Consider the following 27,442-nt stretch of genomic DNA (forward strand, 5'->3'; position numbering starts at 1 on the left):
ACAAAAATGCGTGCCGAATGCCGAGAACGGTTTAGCCGAAACTCCGGGAGCGATTAGCTGTTTCCTACGCGCGCGAGAGAGAAAGAGTAAGAGAGGGTTGGGGGAGGGAGGAAGAAACGCCCGAGGGATGCTTTTTAACGAGACACTCCTCCGCTTCCTACGTATAGCATCTATCATCGTTAAGAAGCGCGGCACAATTTGGTTTAATTAGCTCTTAATTTAATTCAATACCAACTGTCATGACGTAATACGGTCGTTGATGAATAGGGGGAAGAAAGAAAGGGGGAGAGAAAAAAGGAGTGGAGAATCAATCGAGAAAATACGAGTTACATCCGTAACACGCGCGAACAAGGATTTCCGCTTTTATCATTTTACAATGAGTTTCACAGACGAGTCACAATTTTCTTTATTGAGGAAGGAAGAAAGAGAGAGAAAGAGAACCGCAGGGCACCGTGTCGCTGAAAAGTCCAGTGTACCCGGCGTAAGACAAGCATAGCGCGGAACTACTCACGGCGATAGAAATGAAAATACGCGGAGATTAAAATACACGCCCTAGTTCTTCCGTTTACTCTATACGCGCGGATTGTACGCGAATCTCCATCCGAGCCTCTCAATATCGTCTCCCCCTCGATAAACATACACATCCTTTTGCTTCGCAATAAACATTCAGCTCTCTCCGGAGAGTCATAACATTCGGCGATCTGCGTTATTTGCTACGGTTAAAAAAAAAAAAATAAAAAAAAAGTAGACAAACAGAAAATAAGCGAACTACAAAACCTGCCAAGCTATCAATTTTCACGCAGTTCAATTCTGCTTTATATGAGCCGAATATAACGCGACATAACACAACGTAAAAATGTTGTTATTGGCGAATTTGCCGTCGAGTTTCAAACAACAAGTTCAGTTTGAAATTTTTTCTCCTCTTTTTTTTTTTCTTTTTCTCTTGCGACAAAACGAAAATAATCGTTTCAATTGAAAAATTTTTCAGAAACCAGATGTATGAAATCACAATTATTTACGGCGAGGGTAGGTTAACGCAGGAGAATCGGTTTCTATCGGTTAACGTGATTCTTCCTATAGAGAAATGGTCCTGCGCGAGATCGTTAGGGAAACTTATTACTATTCCGGAAGCGGTACGAAATTTATGTCCGGCGCGGTTAGTCTCCGTGAAATTTTCACTTATCCCGCTCGTCTGCACCGTATCTTTTATCCCGAAGGACAAATTGGATAGTCCGACGAAAGGGTACGACAGGGGAGAGAGAGAGAGAAAGAGGAGAACTCCATCCAATTTGCAATGCACAGAAGCGGTCATGCTTGCTCTGCTCGCCGTCTAACACATACGCATTACGTACTCGAGTTTGTGCCAGTCTTGATAATAACTTTATGTCACTCGTGCACGGTTTTTTTTTTTTTTGTGTCAATGAGAAAATTGGTCCACGTGCTATTTATATTCTAAAAAACTCGCGCTTATTTCGTCTCGCTTCGTTACCGACTCAACCCAGTGATTTCGTCCTTTCCCGACAATTTTTCTTTTATAACAATTATTAGAAAAAAAAAAAAAAAAAATTGCAACATAAAGTAAACTATTGTCGTTCTTCTTGTACACGGAAAACAAACTGTAAATCTGGATAATCGATAAAAAGAAAAATTAATTATCTCGCGGCTGTTTAAATGGAGAGAAAGAAAAAGCAAGTAGCGTGCCTTTAAAGAGGATGGAAATACGTGAATGGATGTTAACGGCGTTAGGGGATTTTTTTTTCTTTTTCCGCGTAGCGTGTTCGAGCGTGGCAATCGCGTTTCTTAATTTGCCGCGATAGAGAATTTGCCGTTAAACGCGCTGCCGCATACGCAGCTTGACTACGACGGCACGTACGTATACATGCAAGCACAAAACGGCACGTCAGGCGCACTAAAAGGTATGGAAAGTATGCACACGTGGAAGAAACTACTGCATCTGCTCGCTTGCGTCTGGGACGCGGACGCGCAGATTTACGGAACGGCCGTTGGCAGAGTGACCCGAATATGTACGAAGTGATGCATTACGCGGCTGCTACTGGCGTATTATGAATTTTCAGCTTTTATTACGACGCGTGTATCCCCGGCGACGGCATCGCGAGCGCCGGGACACCCTGCCGACGACGTTTAATCCATTTCGAATTCCGGTGGCCCTCTCTACAAAAGGCGAAGACAGAACAATCGCGCGCGCGAGGCAAATGTTAGCGGAAGCGCAAGCGACGTGAGATAATGGAACTTCCTGCAGTTATATCAGACATAATTCCCCGCCGCATGAGACGTCTGATGTTTTAACGTCTGGGAAAAAAAAAAAAAAAATACATGGAACTGACTTGAGCGAGGGAAAAATTCTTGGGATAAAACGGAATTTTTCCTTCGACCGGCAGCCGCTCGAAGAAAGAAAGATCTTTTACACGCAATTAAATATATCATTTATTAAATCGTGCTTGCTTTATATAACGGGGTACGTAAAATGTGAAAATTTCACTTGACTTCGCGGATGTAATTCATACCTGTACGGCAGAGAAAAATGTATTTATAAGCATACTTTTTAATCGCGTCGCGATCTAAATGCCATCGAGTGCAACGCGGAATTATGTTGGATGTTAGTCGCCGCGCGCAGCAATCGCGCTTATTCACCGTTCCGGTAATCTTGATATCATTTCGCGACAAAGCGGCGGGACGCACGCGAGCTGCGAGTGCATTCGGTGCTCGAAGCAGTTTGATACTCCTACACTTATTAACACCCGTGCGCAGTGCCGAGTTACGCTTGCCGAGACTTTATCACGGATGTCTTGCTTTTCTTTTGCCGGTCTAAAATCGATCGATTTGAAAACGTATCGCGGCGCAGCCCCGTCACTGTTTGCTAGATGGAAATACACGCCGGTTCAATTAGTATCGTTTTCGCTAATGGCGCCATACCGTGCCGGCGAGGATGACGATGGAAGAGGGAATTTTGATTGCGCGTTTTCGCGAAGGAACTGAAACTGCGCATGAATAATCATGAACGTCCCCGTCCAGCGAGCCAACGGGACCGGCAACGATCGGAAAGCGCGCGCGAGTAGAATCCAAATATATTTACATATTTTTCATCGCGCCGGCGTTACCCGACCAATTCGCTCGGGAGTGGCTTTTATTCGCGTCGGTCATACACGCCGAAGTGCTTGAAAGATCGGAAAAATAAATATCTGCGTGAGATAAATATTTTATTTACCGTTTTTAATTTGTTTTTATTTTATTTTATTCTTTTTGTGGGCTACCCTTTTTACTTAATTGTAAGTCAAAAATGAGTTATCTGAGAGAACCCGCGAGCTTTAATTGGCCTTTAACAGCTAGTTCGGCTAATGAATTATTAACGTTTCTGAACATAGCCGACAGGCTCGGCGGTTTTCTTGTTTTAACGCTCAAAGCACGGACGCGGAGATAATGCATAGCGAACTATTTCTTAAGAGTAAAACGCTCCGCGTACAATGCTGCGTTTGACCACAAGTTCTCCGTCTGTCTCGCGACATGATTACTGCTTCTCCTTCAAAGCATTCGGAGAACACTTTCATCTTGGTCTCTTTTAGACCGAGTAAGAATTTGTACTCGCCCTTTGCCTGGGAGCGTCATTCAATGTAGATCCCGATTTCCACAGTCACGTCCAGCAATCCTTATAAAGTGAGCGAAGTCGGGATACTTTCTGGATAATCTTCCTTACGACATGAAGTTTACTCTTCCGCTCTGAAAGTTTCTCAAAATTTCTCCGACGGTGTTAGTATTTCGTTATTTTCAATCTGAACTGCGCGAAAAGTGTTCCCTTAACTTCCCTCAACTCGCCGAGAATTCTTTAGTCGCAAAACAGAACGCATTCTGCAAATCGACGTGACGTAAAGAAAAAGAAAAGGGGAGCGGGCAATTTTACTAATATATAATTTTCAAATTTATGACCTCGGTATCGCCGATAGACGTTCAAGTTCGGTCTCAATTGTACCGAGGAACTTATCTATTGTCGACGGAATATTCGGCGGCGGAGGCGTACCTCCGCCTCGAGTATTCCATACGTTCAAACGTGCACATAAACAGCAGCGTAGCCGACAAAAGGGTGGTATGAGCTGCTTCGTTTCTCTCGCTCCCCTTCACCGTCGTGGAAGGAAAGCGGCAATATGGAGGATGAGAAGGCGGAGGAGGAAAAGGAGGCGGTAGGTCGGAGGACTACTCTGTTTGCTAATTACTCGGCGTCGGCACATTTGCATCCACGTTCGCGCCAGCTCTCGGCTCGTGGCGTTAACCTTCTCATTAAACGTAATTGTTTGCAATAATTTGATGCCACCTGTCTCCCTCCGGCCGTTACTATACCGGGCAACTTCTACACTAAGTCTCTCCGCTTCGCTACCTTCCTGACTGTTGCATCGCCGTTTCTGACTGTCTTTCGGTTTTCCCTTGTTGCTATGTGTATATGCCCGACTTCCTCGCGCGTTTAGCTCGGTGGACCGCCCGCGCACATGTTTCCAGAAGCGCGAATATACATGTGAGAGAAATTCTGATTGCACACTGCCTCCTCGAAGACGGCGCTGTGGCGCCACGCGGAAGTCATGACGCGTCCGCCACGACGCTTCACATCCGTTACGTTCTATATATCGCACCTTGATAAATCAAAACGTATAATGTGTGTGTAGTCTGCGAATGAAATTTGTCAACGGCGTTAACGTACGAAATTTTGATAACGAAAACTCCGTTAAGTTTATTTAATTTCTATTTTCAACGGGTTTAATATTTTTTAAGAGAAATAATGCTTAATATTTGGGAAAGAAGACCGTGACGTTTTAATTTAATTAATATATTAATTTGACTTCTTCTTTGTTATTAAATACGCAAAAAAAAACTACAAGATAAAATAATGATGAACTGCTATACGATCATGCGAAGTGCTGTTAGCCGTCGCTATCGGTGCGTCACGACGGGCGTATAACTTTTGTGAAACTTGGCGAATCTTCACTGTTTGCCCTGCAAACTCGATATAGCTTGTATCGTCTCACAGCGCTACGGCCAATAAGTATTCGCAAACGATAAATCCTTCTCCTCGCTTTCGTTTCCGCTGCTTCCTGACAAACTTTACTCCGCCGCGAGAGAGACGCGCCGAGGAATCCTCAGAACTTTTCTACATCTCCGTAAGTCCCGCGAATACTGCAGCGAGCTTTAACGTATGAATCACAATGTTTTGTATCGCGAATTATGACGCGTCAATCAATATCGAGCATGCTTTTAATACTACGCCCCGGAATAACAATCGTAAATTTTATTTCGCGATGTTCGCCCTGTGTAATTTAAATTCACCCTGCGTGCGAATTATCACCAAGACCGACGAGCGCAACGCTACTTAATTAACCCGTCGCCGCCAAAAACTCGCGGTATGAGACAACAACGCTTCTGACGGCCGCATTAAAACTACACGGGCACGCTTTTATGTCACAGTTATCGAGTGCACAGAGTCATCCAGCCTCGACGCCGGGCGTCTGTTTATTTAACGCAATATTTCGTCGAGCACGTTGTCGCCTCGCGTCGATGAACCGTGACGGTAGATAACGGCGTTAGGGAGACAGACACGGTAGGCAGATAGGTACCAAAGGGTGGACGGGGGTAGAAAGGAAGAAAGATGGGAAAAATGAGAGGAGGAGGAGGAGGAGAACGAAGCGCGAAGAGATGAGAAATTCAGAGAGATCGTAGAGACGTTCGCGTAAGACCCGACCTAAGCAGCTTATCTGTTGATGATGCGCTGTATTTTCCGCTGATACTCCCGCGACCTCTCCGCCTAACTCAGTGGAGTGTTCTCGTTTGATAGCGTATCGTTTTGCTTCGCATAACCCGACCTTATCCCCACCTGGCCCGGCGCGGTCCAGAAAGTGGAGTGTTCTTAGCCTTCCCACCTCCCCTCCCCCGACTCTTTCGTCTCTTGCCTATTATAACCCAGGTCTAACTCCGCGTTTTCCGTTTCTGAGAAGTTCACCACCGGCGTCCCCAACGTACATCCACCGTATCCTCTTTTCAGGCAACCCTCTTTAGCAACATGCCTCATCGTCAACGACGACATTATTTTACCGATTTCTGCCTCCTCGACTTTTCCGCTCGATGCGTATTTGACAATGTACGAAGCGATCATTACGAGGGATTACTGCAAAAATATCGTTTTATACAGGAACATTTATATCCCGGTATGACGACACGTAATGCGCTGATGTCGAGATAAGATTCGTGAATATCTATCAGCGATTAAATGTTACGTTCGAAATATCGCAAAAGGAAAAAATTAATAACGCACGTGTAACACCTCTCTTTAATATCCGGTCGGAATTAATGAACGATTGTCTATTGAATTGAGATAATAGTCCGTAGTAATATTAATGTATCGTTAAAAGAGGTTAAATTAGGATTACTCTCTTTTCTTCTCTCTCTTTTTACCTCTCAAATTATTTAATCAGTGATACATTATTAGCGTCGAACATACATATATTAAATGAACACTATTTAATCAGAACTTACATAAGAAAATTAATTAAATTTTATAATCCTATCTTAAAAAATTGGTGTGACGCGTAAATTAGCTGTTAATTGTTACGATTTCATTTTAATATTTAATTAATATGTCCAGGCAAAGACGGTTTTCGCGATTTTCGAGATCGAAAACGACCTGATGAAAGTACCGTCTTTGTCTGGACATTCTAATTAAATATTACAATTAAATCGAACGAGAGTGACGAATAGATAGGCGCGGGGGGTCGGGGGGTGGCGGGGGGACAGGGTGAGAGCGAGCGCGAGCCTACATGCCGCGCGCCTAGGTATATTCCCCCACTACTCCCACTCTCGCTTTGTCCTTCTCCAGCGGTCGCGCGAGCACACACGTACTACGCACGGCACAGCAAGCACATGTCTCCGTACCGAAAGTAATTCGCACTTCCGTTTAACGAAAAACCCTTCCAGCACGATAACTACGATTAAACTTGATATTTCTTTATGTTACAGATCGACGCAGTTGCATCCGCCGTCGTCAACGAGTGTCGTCACCGCCGATATTAAGATATATACGAACCGCAGTCGGTTCGTCGGTCGTCCCGGGAGTTCCGCTTAGTATTCGGTCGTAGTTTTTTGGTTTTATTTTAAACGCGAGTGCCGGACAGGAACACGCGAAAGTGATCGGTAATTTTCGCGATTGTAAAATCACGGTCGGGGTGTTCGCGAGTGACTTGTGCGCGGAAGGATGACTCGACACGTCCCATCTGAGAGGAGGAGCAGGCCCAGGAAGGGTATCCTGCATCGGCGGAGCAACTTTTAAGTAAGTATAAATTAAAAAAAAAATCTTTATAAAAAAAATTTTACCTTTACGTTAAGTGAAATACTAATATGTCTACATTAATATGTTTTATTTTATGTTACAGTCACCGGCAGAACTACCCTGAAACTCATGCAGATTGGTAAGTCGCATGATTTTTTTTTCGTAATTTGTAATTGTAGTCTTTTAAAAAAAAGCGATCTTTTAAAAAATTTTTGATTAACAATATATTTAATATAAATCCCGAGTGAAAATAGAACCTAATCGTTATCTAATGTCTAGCTCGTTATAAGCCAGTAATAGTTTTGAGCAAAAAATAAAATTAATTTTGACAAACGTATCATACTGCACTGTTTTGATTAGATATAGTGTTCGATTAATATATCCACGTTCGACGCTAATAATGATACAAAATTTATCTATCCTAAGGCATATTTAGTGAAATCTAAAGCGCGTTTACTATTTACGAAAATTAATAATCGTCATTGACACCGGTGGACGCTCGAATAACTTTGTTACCTAATTTAAATTGACCGGTGACTAGATATTTATCTGCTCTTGTCGTTAATTACTTATCTACCTCACGTATTGGATGCCGTCAATCGACTGTTCTATTTTACGTGTCCTGCGGTAATTATAAATAAATACCGTTTCTGTTTGCGTCAGGGAAGACCTATGCTTTGAACTTTTCAAGCCGCACACGTATGTAATTAATTAATCTCGCGTTTATAAATTGACAAATATCACCCGGCTGGTTCCGTTTAGAAGAAAATAATTCGGTCTCATTTCATTTAACGTCAAATATGTAATGTGCACGTTCTAATGTATCTTATAAGTTAATGCAAACGTGCTCGGGTTAATCATAACTAAGGTTAATCGTTGAACGTGTAAATAATTACGCTATATTTTGACGTAGCAGCACAAGTAAAGCCATTACCTTGCTTGTAAAATGCTCTGCGCGGCGAAATCGTTCTCAGAATAGCAGCGAGTAATCAGATTCGCTGCTAAAGAGAATAATTTCTCTTGTTCGAGATCGTTCTTGTTTTCGATAAATAATTACGGCCGCTCGTGTAATTTTCACTGGCGCGCGCACTGCCGAGTTTGGAATTATGCGACAAATTCTCGTGGCGTAATGAACCCGTTTCGCATATGCCAAACCATCGTTATACAAGATTATAGCACCGAAACGCGTGGAGCCGAAAGGCGCCTTAACCCCGTAAGCTTCTCAAGTGCCACACCGTGTTTCGAATGTCGAGGATCCTGTATTAAATATTTGCATCGGCATTTCGACTTCATATTTCTCGAAAGCGAAAGAGTATTTCGTAATAAAAGTCGCGGATTTTATTCCGGCAGATGACGCAAATAAAAAAGTGAGCACACTGTCAGAGAAATAATGAAATGCTGATTCATTAACGGTTAATATGATTCCGTTTGACGATCGGCGGATACTTTTCATAATAATTGCATCGATGTACGCGAACACAAAAGGAAATTGCATTGAAAAATACCGACGAGGCATACCCTGAAGTAACAATTGAATAATACAATAATGGCATGAAGAGAAAACGCGCCTGTATTTATGGTTAATGTATTTCGCTTGGAATATACAAGCGGATTTTCAAGCGGACTTCTACGCGGCCGCTGGTATCGGGCTAACAATGCTCACATACTCAACCCCGTCGCTTCGAATAGATACTGTTACGGTACAGAATGAAATTATGACACGGTCACGGCATTGTCCGCGTAAATGCAGAAAAATGTTTACGTACTAACAGATATGAAAGTCTGTAAGAAATATCTTACAATCGGCAGGGTAATGGTTATTACCGGTCGCACATATCCCTATTTCATAAAAAGGAGTTACTCGGTAATTGCATTCTTGTGCCTAATTTCTGAAACTTAACTTTCACGAAGAAAAACGGAGATATGCAAAAGCATAAAGCTTTTATTATTCTATTAATTTGCAAATATTATGCTCCATATAAAATTATTCAATTACAGTAACGATGCAATTTTTGTAAATTAAAATTACGTGTGTAACATTCGCGTATAAAAAAAGAAAAAAAAAAAACACAAAAAGTGCAATATCAGATAAAATTACCGTACGTGCTTTATCTACGCACAAAAACGCTGTGCATACAAAGGGGAATTAATTAAACAATGGCTCAATTATTAAAACATGCAGCTTAATAAACGAGTTATTACGCACTTCGCCAATTGCCGCGCCAACGACGCAGTTGTCCTGTACGATCTAGGATAGAGCGGGTCTGCAACGCGACGAAAAATCCGAATAATTGACATCGCAGTGGTTAACGGTGTATGATATGAGGTGTGCGTGAGAGGTGGAAAAAAAACCCTCGTATGAAATGAAAAAATGTATCGCATAACTGGTAGCGGAGATTGCGCGCGCATGCGAGGTGGAAACACGCGTCGGTCAAGAGAGAGGAACGTCAAAAGCAGCCGTCGAAATTGTCCAGAATAAAAGTGGGTTTTGAACGCGTGCGAGTGTGGCAGGGTGCCGGGATGGGGAGAAAAAAAAAAAAAAAAAATTACGGAGGAAACTGGCACGCGTTATCGTATTGGGCCGATCGATGCACACCTGCCTGTCCCTCGCGTGTAAAAGGCCGAAAATGCACCGCGACCTGTCCAAAATCGAAACGCACGGTTGCACGACGCCGGTACAGACCTGCTGTAGGCAGATTTTGTCATTCGTTTGTAGAGTTGGTATACCAATGTGCGTGACTTTTTTTTTTATTGTTACTAGAGATTACAGAGCGCGCGCATTGCGAGCGTCATTAGCTTTGCACGTTAATTGATTATATTAATTTTTTGGGGATATTTATAATTCAGTGATCTACAGTCGACGGCGTGTTGCCAGTTCACTTACATTTGTATCTTCCGGTTAGATTAGGGTAGGTTAATTTCCATCCTTCCTTCCTTCCTTCCTTCCTTCCTTCCTTCCTTCCTTTCTTTTTTCCTTTCGTGGCAGTACTCTGGATTATCCTGACGTGTTGTAGTACTCGAAATCACTTGACGTTATCACTAACACTCGAGAGACGAACGTCCGAAAGACGGTGGATTATCGCGGCGATTTTTTACGATTCAGAAAAAAGCGCGACAAACGATCATGTGTTGATTACATTTACACTCTCGATGTTTTTAGCGTTGCTTAATTACTTTCTTCGGGTCTGCACTCGAGTCGTCCTCGATCTGAAATGTTCTCCGCGCACTTTATCTTCTTCAAGTTCCTCAAAAGTCACTCGTTCGAATCGGATGGGAACCTCTGTCGCGACGAAGAAGACGGGCGAGATGCAGATCTTACGTTCTGACAATAATAATCGCCGGAACCAGCTGAAGATCGCGGCGAGCGAATCGAGTCAGTAATGATGGTTGCCGAGCTCGATGACGTCACGCGGCTAATGTCAGGTCGGAAGCTCCGTGCACTCCGCCGGCACCATAATCTTGTCTTTCCGAAGCATTTTTTCGAGGCACGAAACGAACTACAGAACGATGAGTAGAATAGCACATGAGTACAGAAAATGATCGTTCGTTTCCGAGTCGACGTCGTCGACACTTATTTGTATGCAGCACTTTTTATCCGTGGTCGAAAATACGCGTCAGTTGCGGTGCGATTAGCAACACGTCCGCGCGCCCGAGTTTCCGCAACTAGACTAAAATGCCCGTTAGAGATTTCGGCCCTTGGAAGAAAAGAGACAACCTCGAAGAAAGACTGAGACGGACGATAGACTCGATCAGCAGGTGAATGTTGTCCGTCTCGCGACGAGTTCTCGGAAGCTCCGAGCTCGACGCCGAGCTAGTCTGTTTACGTTTTTTTTATGCGCTCGCCGAGGTGGAGGCATCGTCCACCAAAATAAATAAACGAGATTTAAATTCGCGACTCCGAAGCACAACCAATATTTTCGAGCTCCCAAATCGTCGTCGTTATAAAAGTCCTGTTGGAGCAAGCCTTAAAAATAGATTAATAATCCGAATACTTTTCTGTTTCGTAAAAATGTATATTTCTTAAAAAAATCACACATAGTAACATTGATAGCTAACGTTGACTCTCGCTTAACACGAAGCAAACCAAGCGAGAAAACCAATCAACGTCGCGGAAGAGCGGCACCAATTTACACGTAACACCAATTTTTTTTTTTTAGGTTGAGAAAATTTTTTTCAATTTTAATCTGCACACTACGAATGAGATGTGTCATGAATAAATTGTTTTCTCGCTGTTTGTTCAAATCAAATACTTTTTATTTTGCCATTATAAACATGTAATAACAATTTGATCAATTAATTTTTTTTTATATTATTTTTTTTTAATAATTTGATATTATCGATAAAAGAACCAAACCATTTTGCTTTGTATAGTAGTTGGAATTGATACAATAAAAAAAAATTTTTCGCGCAATTCAATGAAAATCATTTTTATCTTTATTACGAAATTGATTCTGAATTTATATTTATTTCAAACAGCCCAGTTGTTTAAAAAATTTTTCACAGGGCGTATTGTATGTTTTATTCAACGATTTTCAATTAGTATATCTTACTTTCGTGGGTGTGATCGTAAGAGCGCTGTAACAATGGTCAATTACGCTATCCGTATTTATCAGCAAACACGATTAGACGGTAAACAGTATACGATTGCTATTATCACGCATGTACATCGATCCATTCACGCGTCTCTCGCCTCCAGACATTGGACGTGGACAAACATATTTATACGGCACGGTACAAGACGGGGATGTTAATGATAATGTAAGTTTGCGCGTACGCTATTCGCAAACTGGACCGAAGTATCAGCATGCGCGACCAGCCGCATTTGTATTGGCATTAATCCAGCTATCTGTTTAATCTGCAGACGTGACACATTCCGTGTTATCCTTCAACTACGTGCAACGTTTGCAGCTGCCCGCCGCCGTACATATAACGAAGTATAAATACGCGCGGTTGTTTGTTTAACGATTTCGCGAAATGGCGATTTCTTATTGACTGGCCCCGCGGGCGCAAAAGTTTTTAATTTGAATTTACGGGTTCTCGAGCTGCCGATACTTCGGTCATAAATGCGCCTCGCAAGTATCTCAGCGTCAGTTATTCCATTGAACGCAAAGAAGGCGAGATAGGTTTTCCGATGCGGCGTAAAAATTTTCATAGTCACGTTACGTATGAATTTTATTGCGGCCGCGTTATTATGACCGCGCCGCCGCTCGCGTTTGATGCTTCCTCCACCCTCGTAATGTTGCATTTTGCGAAACTTTTGCAAAGCCGGATAATAGTTCGCACCGGGGATTGGTTCCATCGTTGCGAGACAGGCTGCATTATCCCCGAGTGAGGTGGATCCCCGTTACTGATAAGCGTACACCATAATATTATCTGTATATTGTTCTGATAAATTGCTAACTGTTGCGTCCGCAGCCTTGTCAAGCGGGACGCGCCTATAGAAATTACAGGTCGCATTTTCGAAGTGACATTATGCTGAAACCGCGCCTCTCCCTTTACCCTCAACGTCAACAAAATATCTTCGCCCAACCGTTTGCTTTTCCGCCCTTTCATTACCGCCGGCGGAACTGAGACGCGGCATGTCACGCCCGTAGATCCGCGCAGTTACTTAACGACTGCACACAAGACTTGCATAAGCCAACAAATCCCCGTCTGGCACCGAGTTACGGGTGTCGCGAAGGTGGCTTGTCAATTATAGCAAGCATTCGTCGAGCCCGCCGACGATGTAATTCTCGTAACGAAAGCGCGGATTGCAATTATTGCGTAGTTTATCGGCACGTTACGTGAGGACGAGCGTGAACGGGGTTGGTACGCGCAAATAAAATACTGCACACGGCACATTTATCGCGAACATTCGCGGTAGCCAATGAGCGTGTTAAATCCGACGATATCTGAGGATATTAATCTGGAACGAGAGTTGCATATCGTCGCAGGCGTTACCGCTTCATTTCCCATTCAATTACTCGCGACGGTGGAATGTTTCTAGGACAGTAGGACGGTGCGACGAACATCATGAATTTCAGTCCTATATTTGTGATGTCTATACATCTACGTAGAGGAGATGATAAATTATGGCCGAGCTGGTAATGCGAATGACATTCTAAATCGATAAGTCTGATGATTAATAGCCTATTAATTGTTAAATATTATTTAGATCCGCTTTTTTAAGTAAATTATACGATAATGCGCGACTGATTTGCCCTAATGGCGATAAAAATATTTACTTGCCTTTTTTATAAGTAGTTTTCATTACGCAGCAGCGCAAGAATTTTTATTTCTACGATTTACATACACATCTCTTATGGAGATCTTAACGTCAGTCTTTCTGCAGTATATTAACGTCTCGTAATTAATTAAAAATGCAATTATTAATATTGCAACATTCATCCGAGAGTGTCTTTGCTCCTTGACGCGAAATAATCGTAAAAACGTAAATTAATTGCGACAGAGCAAAACTGCCCTATTTTACTTCGCATTTGAATGCGGCAGCTTTGTGACGGCACTCGGAGGGTGGCTGCTTATTGGACCCTCAGCTTTGCGAAATTACGCGTGTTGCGCTATAGTCCCGTACCCTCTCTAGACAAGAAAGTAAGAGGTCGGTTGTATTTCTGGGAAAGGAAAACCGTCGAGTGCGCTGCAGTTTTCTCTGCGACGATTAATTTCCGGTAGCTTGGACACTGGCACTTTATTACTCCTCGCCGGCCAAGGAACAAGAGTGAAGTAACTACACCGAAGGCTCTATAGGATTTCTTCACCTCGCTTTACACGTACTTTCACGGAGAACATTTATTCTTGCGGCCAACAATACGGTATGGAGCGTGTCGTTTTGCTGCGGCGACTATCTACTTATTTTTGCCCGTCATTTCTCACACTTTCTTTTAGCTCCGGTATCTCAGAAACGATATACCGCAACCTTGCCGTACGCGCATTTCGTTTGAATAAATGTGCACGTACACCGCCGGATTCATTGTCAATTTATCTCCGCCCGCGCGTTACTCGTAACGTGAATCAACGTGAGTTCACGTAACACGAAACGTGAGGCTCTGATTAACCGTTTAAATATCGTAAAGTAATCTCATTTCTTAACTTAAAGACTCATCTTTTCACTTGACACGCTTTATTTTCTCGGCGTTCTTCTCATCGGTTGTTACGCGTAGGTTAGTTAGCCAATTACATTACGCGCTCCCTTTTCTTTTTTCCTCGCCTACTTCTGGTCGTTTCTTAACAAGAATGCTGCGTAGAGGTGCGTTGTAGCTCAAGTGTTCTTGTCGCTCGGAGAGTTCATGCCCCTTCATCTCGTTTAGACTTTACAAAGAAGAACGCCATCAGAACCCTTTGCCTATACAGGAAGGTCTCCCGCCGCATAGCGCGAGGTATGTCTTCATTCTTCGAGTTCCAGAGAGCAATTTGTCCCGTCTACTTTGCACTGATGAATGTCGCGTATTCATAAGACCGTTAGCCAGCTGAGACGCCGGAATGCTCGACAGTTCGGAGGGATTAGTCGGTACGAATTACTGTAAAATATGACGGAGATGAGAGCTAAGAGAGGAGAGCGGTCACAATCGCTGCGTCACGTGCAAACTCATCGCTCGTTTACTTAAGAATTCGTTTGTTTGCATCGGATGTTATTTGCGGCGAATACAATTGGATAAAGGCATCTTAACTATTGAGCAATGCGGCGTGGCGTCGTTTATATGCCATTTATAATTTTAAGATATAAAAGCATCTGTAAAATACATAATGCAAAGCATGAAATATTAATAACAAGAATGGGTGAAAAAAAAAAGTAGAAAAAACCCTTGATTTAATATGAAACTCGTTCACCGAGTTATTTATGACATAACGGTTCATTTACGTTAATTTACAGGCTTTTATAAAATTGTGGGAGGAAAAAAAAAATTTATAGTTATAACTTGGGTTAGTAACATATGTTACGCGTCATTAAAGACTGTGAAAAATAATCACAGCGTCAAGAATCTCCCACGAGGTCTTGTTAGTCGTAACAATTGTATGGCTACTCTATCGAGCGGTGAGATTGAGCTTATTGTCGGAGGGTGCGAATGCTAATAAAATCATTCGTTTGAACGACCACTCTCTCGAGCGATGAAATTAGAGGGTGCGAGTGCTAACAAAATTATTCGTTTCAATAAAGACGCGAGATTGTTACGCAAACAGTCGCAAAGTTTTACGACTTAATAATTTTTATACGTTTGAAAAATTGTATGAAATATCGTGGAATGTTCAATTTCTTTGTATGGACATCGGAATGCATCTTATTATATTTTATAGAAACGGCGGACAATAGCGTACAATCGTCAACAGCTACGTTTGATCTCGCGTGTTTTATCAAAAAAAAAAAAAAAAAAAATTGGTATTTTGCATGATATAGCTGTTTATTGTTATTGTCGCTAAGCGAAAGTAAAAGTCTAGCTATCTATCAATATTACCGTGTGTGATTTTTTAAGAAATATAAATTTTTACCAAATGGAAAAATATTAGGATTATTAATCTATTTTTAAGGCTTGCTCCAACAGGACTTTTATAACGACGACGATTTGGGAGTTTGAAAATATTGGTTGTGCTTCGGAGTCGCGAATCGAAATCTCGTTTATTTATTTTGGTGGACGATGCCTCCACCTCAGCGAGCGCATAAAAAAAACGTAAACAGACTAGCTCGGCGTCGAGCTCGGAGATTCCGAGAACTCGGCGTCGAGCTCGGAGATTCCGAGAACTCGGCGCGAGAAGGACAGCAGTCAACTGCTGATCGAGCCTATCGTCCGTCTCAGTCTTTCTTCGCGGTAGTCTCTTTTCTTCCAAGGGCCGAAATCTCTAACGGACACTTTAGTCTAGTTGCGGAGACTCGGGCGCGCGGACGTGTTGCTAATCGCTCCAACAGGACTTTTATAACGACGACGATTTGGGAGCTTGAAAATATTGGTTGTGTTTCGGAGTCGCGAATTGAAATCTCGTTCATTTATTTTGGTGGACGATGCCTCCACTTCAGCGAGCGCATAAAAAAAACGTAAACAGACTAGCTCGGCGTCGAGCTCGGAGATTCCGAGAACTCGGCGTCGAGCTCGGAGATTCCGAGAACTCGGCGCGAGAAGGACAGCAGTCAACTGCTGATCGAGCCTATCGTCCGTCTCAGTCTTTCTTCGCGATAGTCTTTTCTTCCAAGGGCCGAAATCTCTAACGGACACTTTAGTCTAGTTGCGGAGACTCGGGCGCGCGGACGTGTTGCTAATCGCTCCGCAACTACGCGTATTTTCGACCGCGGATAGGAAGTGCTGCATACGAATAAGTGTCGACGACGTCGACTCGGAAGCGAGCAATCAATTTTTGCACTTCAGAGTTATTCCACTCGTCGTTTTGTGCCTCGTTTCGTTCTTCGAAAAAATGCTTCGGAAAGACAAGATTATGGTGCCGGCGGAGTGCACGGAGCTTCCGACCTGACATTAGCCGCGTGACGTCATCGAGCTCGGCAACCATCATTACCTACTCGATTCGCTCGCCGCGATCTTCAGCTGGTTCCGGCGATTGTTATTGTCAGAACGTAAGATCTGCATCTCGCCCGTCTTCTTCGTCGCGACCGAGGTTCTCATTCCGTTTCGAACGAGTGACTTTTGAGGAACTTGAAGAAGATAAAGTGCGCGAAGAACATTTCAGATCGAGGACGACTCGAGTGCAAAGCCGAAGAAAGTAATTAAGCAACGCTAAAAACATCGAGAGTGTAAATGTAATCAACACATGATTATTTGTCGCGCTTTTTTCTGAATCGTAAAAAATCGCCGCGATAATCCACCGTCTTTCGGACGTTCGTCTCTCGAGTGTTAGTGATAACGTCAAGTGATTTCGAGTACTACAACACGTCAGGATAATCCAGAGTACTGCCACGAAAGAAAAGAAGGAAGGAAGGAAGGACGGAAGGATGGAAATTAACCTACCCTACTCTAATCTAATCGAAAGATGCAAATGTAAGTAAACTGGCAACACTCCGTCGACTGTACATCACTCGATTATAATTATACCAAAGAAATGAATAATTAACAAATGTTCGAAATAAATAACACGCGAAGCGCGCGGTCTGCATTCTCTAGTAATATAGAATTCTTAATTTTATATATCTCAATAAATCGTAACGTGGATTTAGGTATTGTGACTGAGTCAAAAATTCAACAATACAAAATCTAGGCTTGATGTGCATTAAATTAAATCTTCCTCTGTTAACGATGAATATCGAGGGAAATCAAATATATCGCGTGACAACATTCTGTAATTTATAATTCTAAGTTTATGTCAGGCAAAAATAATAATTGTAGCCGTGTACGTTGTATTATAAACGAGCGACTGTACTGAAAGTTTGAATGTTCTTTTAATATGTCACGCGCACAATAAACAATTAATAGAATTCAGACAGCATTGCGCGATACATAATACATGTAATTATTGAAAATGTGAAATTTCCCGGGCCTTAATCTTTTGTGCATGGGGAATAATTTAATTAATTAAACATATTTTATTGGCATTCGATTATTGAACATACTCTTTCATATTGTTTGACACATTCTGAAAAAGACTACGTAATGCTTGTTAGCTTATAATTTATGTATTACTTGATAATTTTGCATAAATTCCATAAACTGATTTCGAGACATCCGATTAATTTCGTAATTGTCCGAAATTTTTATTTGAAATGTAGACGTTCGTCGTTTAATTCCCGAATCGGCATCGGGGGTGTTCCTGACGTATAAAACCTTCCGCGTTGTTCTTCATCGGCACTCCTCATTGGCGATTAGAAAGCAACGGGGCAAAACGGGATAAGGGCCAATCGAAAATTCTATCGTGAACAGCGCGTCGAGACGTTTCTTTACATCTCGGGACGGGCTTTTATCGGCACTCGTTCGCTCGCGCAACGCCCGCCCTTCCCCTCCCCTCCTGATAAATGCGGGCATCGTGCAAACTGGCAATCGATTAGAACAAAAAGCACCGCCGAGAACATTTTTCCACCTCTCAAACTTTTCGCATTACCGGGAAAATAAGTTTACTTTTGTTCCTCCCTTCCGCGCTTGATCCCCAAATCGAGCTTCCTCCTCGTTTCCTCTTGCCGTTTCCCCGACATCCTTACGGCAGCCTTAGGGAACTTCTACGTGGACAATCCCTTCGCCAACGCCCGATAGCATCGAGTGAAACCCCTTCCTGGTTCCGCTTGTGCGCTTAAGTGAAAAGTTAGAAATATCTGTTCGGAAAAGAACGTTTTATAATTCATTGTACAAGAGAGCGTAAGATTTTTTTTTTTTCTCTCTCTTCCGGAACTTCTCGATGCTCTTCGACGAACTTGTATTATTTGCGAACCGTTACGTACGAAGATAACAATTTCGAATACCGTCGAACGTTATTAAATGCTCGCATAATAATTTTCGATATTATTCATTCGTTCGTTATTTTCAAATATGCATTATTGATTTCATTTATTAAGGCATCGTACTTTCGGAAAGGTCCGATATGCATATACGCGTGTTGGCCACGCATGCGCTAGTTGATGACACAGGTCGTGTACTTTTCGCCGGTATAACAACCTGTTCTCGTTTGACCTGATTTCGCGAGCAGTCTCGTAACAGCCGTCCGATAACTCACATATCTGTGCAGTATTGCCTGATTTATACAACCATTTCCATGCAGTCTAAAGTTAATTAAAAATATAGACGTCAGAGCAATTCCATCGCGGTACACGTTACATTAAATTTGCTTTCCACATGTCGAGCGGCAATTTATCATTTTTGCACGGTAAACATTTATCTCAGAAGTTACAATTATTGCCGCGCGTCGTAGCGAGCGATAACTTACGGACCTATTAAAAAGCCAGCTCGCGGTGCTATTTCTGTCGAGCGCGTGCACATTGCGTGTATTTACACGTCTAAGATAATTCACATTTAAGTCGATGCCATTGAGAACGCGGATTGCGTTGCACTCGCGGCACAATGGCTGTTTGCACGCGTGTACCCCGATAAAATCGGATTATTATTTGGCACGTGATTGCAGTACGTGTCTGCGGTATCTATACTCGCGCGCGTATTTTACCCGCGCTCCTTGTACAAGATACATCACTCCGTACGCCGAGGAACATCCTCCCCGCGTATGTAATTCTTCGATGACGCTGGATCCTATTATGCATCCGACTATGGCGTGCGGGGGATTAATGAGGGTAATTTCAACGCGGCCTGCCCGGCGACGAGCGGCAGGGAAGTTGATTAAGTCATTCGTTCTCGCGATCACTGTGATTTCAAGGGGGAAGGAAACGAAAACCGGGACTATAGACCCGCGGTGCCGCGAATCAATGCGGCAAGGAATAAACGCGAGGAAGCGAACGGCGCGCTGTTCCATAGTCATTTCGATTGGGTTGAAAGAAACAGAGAGAGAGAGAGAGAGAGAGAGAGAGAGAGAGAGAGAGAAAGTGAGGCAAGCGGCCTAAGTAAATGGAAGGATTCTCCGGTTGAAAGCCCGGGGCCGTCCGCTGGTAAGATTGGCATAAAGTATAGATTCGAGACACGCGAGAGACGATTGTGCCGCGCCGCTATGTCATGCCGTACCGAGCCACGCCACGCCACGCCACGCCAACGGCAACCATCGTGCATCGGCGTGAAGTTTTGCGTAGGTGATCTCCGATAGGACATAAATTTCCGCGGACTGACAGACGTGACAAACGCCTCGGGATCGCCGCCGCCACGCTTGGCGTCTGTCTACTCGGCTACATCTTTCAAAAGCGACGTTAGATTTAATACGGAGGGGATGATCGCCACGTGTTACGACAGTTTTATAATATCGCGCCGGCTTATCCCGCGAAATCCCGCGCCACAACTCATCCGCGGCGACATTCTTTTATAGACGTCACGTCGAATCGTAAAGGATGGCGGCACGTCGTGAACGGGCCCCGCAGTAAGGCTCCTGTTGCCGCTGACGCGGCATCTTCGGGATATATTATTCTGGCGCAATAATTTTCTTTAGTAAGCCGATAGACAGCGATTCCCGGTCTTTTTCGGCCCCTTCGAATCGCGATGCTCCGTTGAACCCTCTAGTACTTACAGACGAGTTATCTCGTCATTCCCACCCTTTGTCAGGAATATTTCAATGTCGCTCGCTCGATAGCTCCCTACGGATATAAAGAGCATCTTTTCTGCAATTGAGTTTTTTTTTTTTTTTAGCTTTTTTTTTCTCTCCCCCTCTTCGAACAGATAGATACGTAGGGAACAGCACTTTCCGAGATTTATTGCTTTGTGTTATCTCGTATTTTTGGCAGCCATTTTTACGTCGAGTCTGCAATTGAATCGGACAATATACGTCTTGCTTCAACCGCGTTTATTTTTCTGACAAGCGGTAACGGGAAAACGAGAACGTTTTCATAAGAAGCATCGAAGTTTCGCTCGTCTTCGAGCTAAATGTCTGTTAACGTCAGTCAAGGCGTGTCGATAAATCGCGGAGGCCAGTCGCCGAGGATCATTACTCTTCGAGTTTGCTGCGTTGCTCGATTAGATCTGTCGACCGAGCAAATATGACTTCGTGTTCGCGGCCGGTCTTTTTGCAAGCTGCAATTTGCTGCTGACGTAAAAAAAAAAAAAAAAAAAAGAAAAAAAGAAAAACGTGCGCGTATGCGGCGAAAGAACGATCTCTAAAATTGTACGACCCATTAGCCGAAATTGCGTTCCATTGGAATGATTGTAAAAGTGTTGCTGAAAAATGTAGCTGTATTCACGGCATTCTGCCTTGTAATTACAAATTGGTGGAACAGACGGCAATTAAAAATACTCAAGCGGCGCTACTTCACGTTTCGTTGAAGAATTTCTCGGTGATATAAGGAACTGAGATAACCGACAAAGTTCAAGATCTGTTATGTCCCTGTGTGTAATACAAGACTCGGAATGCGCACGAGTACGAAGTGCATCTCCGAAGTAATTTGCAAGCTTCTAGGCGGCACGTATACTTTAATGTCGAGAGCTTGACAAAGTTCGACGCTTAATTGACCCACGACCGTCCTAATATAACTTGGCTTCTGTCCACATGCGTGCTCCTCTATTTGGACGAATTAGAGAAGCCAGACGTTCGAACTTGGCGTAATTAAACGGCGGATGCACGCTGACCGAAAATTAAATTTCTCCACGTTGGCACGTCGATCTTGCTTGGAATTAGTTTGTGACAAATTATGACGTAACTCCGTCAAAACTATATTTGACGTGGCGCCCCGCTGCACTTCGATCGAAAATTCACTATTAATATTTGCACCTGACATTAATTATTTTTAATATTTAAATGAAAATTTAGCTTTAAATTACATGTGTGCGATACAACGTAAAGTAAAAGTATTATTATGATATTGCACTTTGTAATTGATTTTATAAATTATTAATAATTTATTTTGCATAATTTTTTAAATGTAATTATTGTTATATTCGTTTTGTGTTTATGCAATTTTAATTAGACTTTAATATAATATTCGTTCTGGCATATACACATAAAAGATAAAAGCGTGGCGTATATCCCATTCTGTTAATATAAATTGTATGTATATATATTTAATATCAAGCTCGACGCGTGCATACGTTGAGAAAAACTTTATATTAACTGGCAATAATTTTATTTTCTATTTACTTTATATTTTCAGTATTTATGCCGCATCTTTTCTTGCGGAAACTTCTGCTGAAATATTAAACGCTTTTTTTTTTTTCTTTCTTTTTTTTAAATCGAAACCTTCCAAGATACGAGATCATAAATTCAAGGCGCAAACAACAAACTTAAAATGAAAATAATATCTCACGTACTTCGTTTTTAAGTGCATGAAGCGAAACAATTTGAGGTACGATCCTCTTTCTCGATACATAACGCGAAAAATGAGAAGCGTATCAGATTATTTATTCCACACTTTGAATAAAATTTACAACTTTTATATTTTATTTTATTTATCTTATATTTTAAACGTCTTTTGTTTCTTGAAATGTGATTTATAAATCTTTTTAATATAACTAGTAAAAATATTAAGTTTAATAATTAGTGTAGAAAATATTTGTAAGTCTTGTTTAATTTATAAAAGTTTAGTCTTTTATAAATCTTTTATGGATAATAGATAACTTTGTTTCTAGTTGTTCAACTGAAAAATTAATTAAAAGCGCGTGAGAATTAATTTTGAACACAGTAAATATTATTTTGAACGCCTCATTAATTAAATTTTATATTTTTATGTTACAGTATCATCGTAGCTGCAACTTCTCCGCTGCTGTAACTCCGCCGCTGCGCATCAAACCGGTGAGTTTAAAATACTTTTCTTTTTTACAAGCGTCGCTAACGCTACGGGAGGGTTACACATTGCATATATGTACATTGCGTTACTTTTCGCGGCACGAAATAAGTCCGGCGATAAAATCAATCGTCGCAGTAACGCGTGAAAAATTAATATTTCGTCTACGTCTCTTTTTTTCCAAATACGATATTTTCTACTATATTTGAACATTATTATTTAAGAACAAAATATTATTTACGGAGTTAAATTTTTTTATAATCAAACTTAAAAATTTTTAATATAAAATCACTCGGTTAAAGTATAATTTAAAAATATAATACAAATAAATTTTAATGTACAATATAACAAATTGCGCATTAATTCCAATTGAAAGAATCTGACAAATTTTCAAGGATTAAAGACTGACAGTTTTAATTTTGCACTCCGAATTGAATGGAGTCTCAGAGTCAGTGCCGTTACCATGGCAATTACGCGGCCTTTTTATACGATCGTTCGCATTTACGGTCGTTCGCTTCTGGAAAGACTAACGAAGTGTTTTATGTTTCCTTCGACATCCTACGCGCGAATTGGCGGCTGTGTGAACGAACTGTCCGGTGCATTGAACAAAACGACGTACGCATCCACTCGACCGGGACAAGAAAGAGGTTTTGTCGATAAATCGAAACACTACGGCGATCCCATTTCCGTCGGATAATTGCGCGCAGTAAATTAAAATTCACGTTTTATTTTTATTTTTTTTTTTTTATTCGAACGTCTGAAAAAGTATATAGCAACATCGTAAACACTTTCGGAATATTATAATCGTTATACCGGTTTTGTAGGCGTTTATTTATTTGTAAAAATCTGGATTTGTCAAAAAGTTTTGAGTACGATTTTTAATATAAATTCCTTAAAATTGAATTCAGTCAAAGTTTGTATTTTTATAATAGGCGTATGATTAATTGAATTTCATTGCCTTGTTCTTTTTCCTTTTAATTCACAATAGGTGACATAAATTAGCAATTTACCTTGAAACGAGAGTAAAGTTTCACGCTAGAAAATGTCTGCGTTTTAACGATTAACTGCGCCGGAAGAGAACTCGTGCCGTAATGACCTGAAAAAAGAGCATCGCGCGGACTTAATCCAAGCATTGTCCGAACGTTTGCTCTGGAACCGACGAGGCGGTAAATCTTCGGTCTTTGGGGCGCTCTTCGATCGATCATTGCGAAGAAACTTTCCACGCACTCAGCAAGTCTCAACGAGAGTCGTTCACTTTGCGAACTTTATCGCGATATTTTTATGCAATGATACGCGACACACGTGAAAGGATATACAAGTTTTACACACACACACACACACACCACGCGAATTGCTCCAAGCGAACCGGTCTGGTTTACGTAAATCGTTAGACACTCATTTTCTTTTATCCGAGTGAACGATCTTTTTAAGTCGCAGCAAATTAGTCTCAACGAGTATTACTTATTTATGCCGTGTAGTTAAAAAGAAAGTTAGCCAGGAAAAAGTTTCACATCTGTACACATAGAAATCTTTGCAAATTATTTACAGAGGCTTTTATACTTATACGCGTTTACTTCTCTTTATCTGTTTTTTTTTTTTTTTTTTTTTTTTTTAACAGTTAATTTGTATCAGATTACGCGCTTTGCGCACGATGTTTTAATCGTAAGCTACCGAATTATCAAGTCTACTATTAGTTATCCGCAGTTATCGCAAATACAAGTATCACGTAACGTTTATCCCAATAACATAGCACAAATACATGACACAATACCATTCGTTTGGCTGTACCGTATCAGGCTCATGAATTTTAAAGCGCGATGATTCGCGAGAGATACCATTTCGCGCTAGCTAGCTTCTATATGCAACGCACAATGGTTGGCGAAATTAATTTGTTTACAATATCTACGCGCAAATACATTGGGTAACGTTTCCGTGTTTGTCCTATTTATTCGTGGGCGTTTTATAGCGCTAAGCAATTTTTTTTCTTCTCCCTCCTCCCTTCTTGCCCCGTCGCCGCGTTATTTTGAGTGACTTCTTTATTTCGTCATTATTCACGCAAAAGCGTCGCTTCGTAAAGATAAGGTCCTTCGCTCGCGTGCGAGGCGTAAGCGGCATTTAAACTGTCATAAACACGCTCCGGGGTTTGACAGGCGAATTTATGAACCACCGCATAGAACTTTCGACGGTTCCAGCTAAACATTCTGGTGCATGTTTTTTGCGGGGATGATACGCTGTATGCGCCTTCAACCACCCTTAGCGCTATCCATTCACGTATATATGTATATATGCATACGCTTGAACCGTTTGCGTAGAAATCTGCATAATATCAAGAATAATATTAAGTCGTTCGTCTCCAAACTGTTGCATCGCTTCAAGGCTCACGGTATATCTTCGTTCGTAGTTGGTAGTGAATTTAGATAATAGAGAAAACCGACGAGGTACAGAGAAAAGGAGAGAGAGAGAGAGAGAGAATGTGTGTGTGCTAGAAGGAGGAAAGGGCTGCCAGGATATTGCAGCGATATGAGGCCGCGATACGAATTTCACACGTGCCCGTGAAAATTCAATTTTAATCTCGGAACGCATCAAACGATGTTATCTGATACATTTCACTTTGCAAATGAAATTTTATATTAATTAACACCTCCATTTGGCAGACGTAACTCTTTGAGCGTGCGCTCTTAACGGAAAATCTTTTAACAGAAATGTAATTTATAACGCTTACGTGCACGAAATGTAAGTTTAACAATTACGTATAACGTCGTAATGAATTGATGGCGTATATTTGATGGGAGAGCCGAAATGTCATTCGATGATGCTGACTTAGTACGCGACGCAGTTAAAATTGCTAATCAAGCGGCATTGTATGCATTTCAGCTAATATCAGGAAAACGATATAGCTCTCGTTAACGCACATGCAACGAATTTGCATCGCCGTCTGATTGATGCACACGACGTGGGAGTTCTATCGCGTTAATCTAACCCGATCACGATCACGCTTCAGCGCATAAATTATAAATTAGTCTCGGCGCCACCATTGTTGCTTAATAACGTGTCACTCAACGAATATATACCTGAGCTGATCCAATAATCGCATTTGAACCGAGTGGTTGGTCTTAACACGTTATTGCGCGCCAAACATCTCGATTAGCAATTATTTTATCACTCGAATAGCTGGCGCTTCTATCTATGTAATAGCACGATTCGTCATATTTTTCGAACGTGGATCGAGTATTATATTAGATACAACGGACTATAGATATTATTATTCATTTTGGACTCTATCGATATTAATACGTTATGTTAAAAGGGAATTGTACATATACGAGTGTAATTATTTTTAAAAAATAACAATGGAAATTAATCGTAATAATATCGAAATAGTATCATCATTATACTATTGCAATTACTTACTAGAATTTGCCAATTATTTGATATCGAATACTTTTCATTACTTTATTCCCTACATTAACGTTCATAATTAAATTACATAATTCTTAACGATTAACCAATTTCTTTTTTTTTTTCTTTTTTTTACTTATATTTTTGTCATTACACCAAGTCGAGATTTTTAATATCAACGCTAATGTAGTCTACGTAGTTAACGCGGATATATTTTGACAGATATTCATCGATTTATGCTAAACTGATTAAAATAATATACGCAGTATGCATAATCAAAATCGCCGGAAATTTAATCAGAAAGAGGAATATTATGGGAATAAACACATACATTATTCGCATTCATATAATAAACGGGGTTGAAATTTCGCGTCGACTATTCGCGGTAGCTGCCGTCGCGATCCAGATATACTATCGGTCGTAGACGACACTTCGGGGCGTACGATTATAAATTAGAACCGAGTGCAACGGTCATCGAACGAGCATCCGGGGTATCCGAATAACTGTGCCGGGTGCGAGGCCGCGATGTAAACGGGAGCGGGCGCGCCACGTGTGTGCACTCGCGAGAATTCGCTCGCTCGCGTTGTCGCCGCCGCGTTAATGAAATCCGGCCTGTCAAATCCACAGGGCGGCCCAGCGGGTACGATCGCGAATAATAAACTGTAGCCGTGCGACGCGAATCAGAAACCGATTGGGCGCGTGTGCGTGCCTATGATTGATAGATAATCGCTCGCCCGTCGATCTAACCGTCGCCGGCGCGCCGATGGCGGTGGATACACCTAGACGGTACAATGCGCGTGTAACATCGGGTAAACGTCGATGGCGGTACGCGATTGTTATTTACGATCATAATCAACACCGCGCGCAGCCTCGCACGCTCGTCCCGTATCGCGTTTCAGGGATAACGCTTCCGCTTGACACGCCCATGGTGACGGTCCAGTTGCGTCGATAGTGGACCGTAATGGCCGGTGTGATTTACATACACTTGCCCAAAGAAATCGTCAAGTAGTTCTGTCGTTGACGAACGTGGCGCGGTTCTACCGTGGCGTCATTCGATTCGAGTCGCGAATCGCGCTCGTCTAACTCGAGAAAAATAGTCACGCGTGATAAAGTTATATTTTTTGTAAATATATTCATCGAGACCAAAAGCCGCACGCGGTTTGCATATTGCGTGGCAAATCAGAAAATTTAATTACGAAACTCTAGGCGCGAAGGGGTTAATTCAGCAAAATCGGCGCTTAGCCGTTACAAATGAGAACTTTACGGCCTCGGACGCGATAACGTCCCGCGGCGCGCTACGCCTCGTATTTATTGCGTACGCGATGTAGATTAGTTACTGCTCTCCGTTCAACGGACCGTAATCTCCGCATTAAGTAATCCCAGGTCCCCGCGCTCGCGCGGAAACGCTCGCGAAACGTTCCTTCCTTCATTCTCGCGGA

General features: G+C 42.0%; 1 protein-coding gene and 1 long non-coding RNA gene across 4 annotated transcripts in view; one reads left to right on the forward strand and one right to left on the reverse strand.

Annotated features, from left to right (window-relative positions):
• Positions 1–27,442, reverse strand: part of LOC139106263 (opioid-binding protein/cell adhesion molecule homolog) — a 173,992-nt gene that overhangs the window by 121,829 nt on the left and 24,721 nt on the right. The window contains exon 1 of one of the 3 annotated variants that reach the window (XM_070662882.1): positions 9,528–11,572. The exons of the other annotated variants lie outside the window; for them this stretch is intronic. The gene's annotated coding sequence lies outside the window, so the exon portion shown is untranslated. Of the gene's footprint in view, positions 1–9,527; positions 11,573–27,442 lie in introns of those variants that run through there. 3 annotated transcript variants of the gene reach the window in all.
• Positions 6,795–27,442, forward strand: part of LOC139106284 (uncharacterized) — an 82,196-nt gene continuing 61,548 nt past the window's right edge. Inside the window, exons 1-3 of the long non-coding RNA XR_011546329.1 lie at positions 6,795–7,321; positions 7,425–7,460; positions 22,556–22,612. This is a non-coding gene — a long non-coding RNA (uncharacterized lncRNA). The remainder of the gene's footprint in view (positions 7,322–7,424; positions 7,461–22,555; positions 22,613–27,442) is intronic.

The sequence above is a fragment of the Cardiocondyla obscurior genome, linkage group LG01 (assembly GCF_019399895.1).
Source record: "Cardiocondyla obscurior isolate alpha-2009 linkage group LG01, Cobs3.1, whole genome shotgun sequence".
In the NCBI taxonomy this organism is placed as follows: domain Eukaryota; kingdom Metazoa; phylum Arthropoda; class Insecta; order Hymenoptera; family Formicidae; genus Cardiocondyla; species Cardiocondyla obscurior.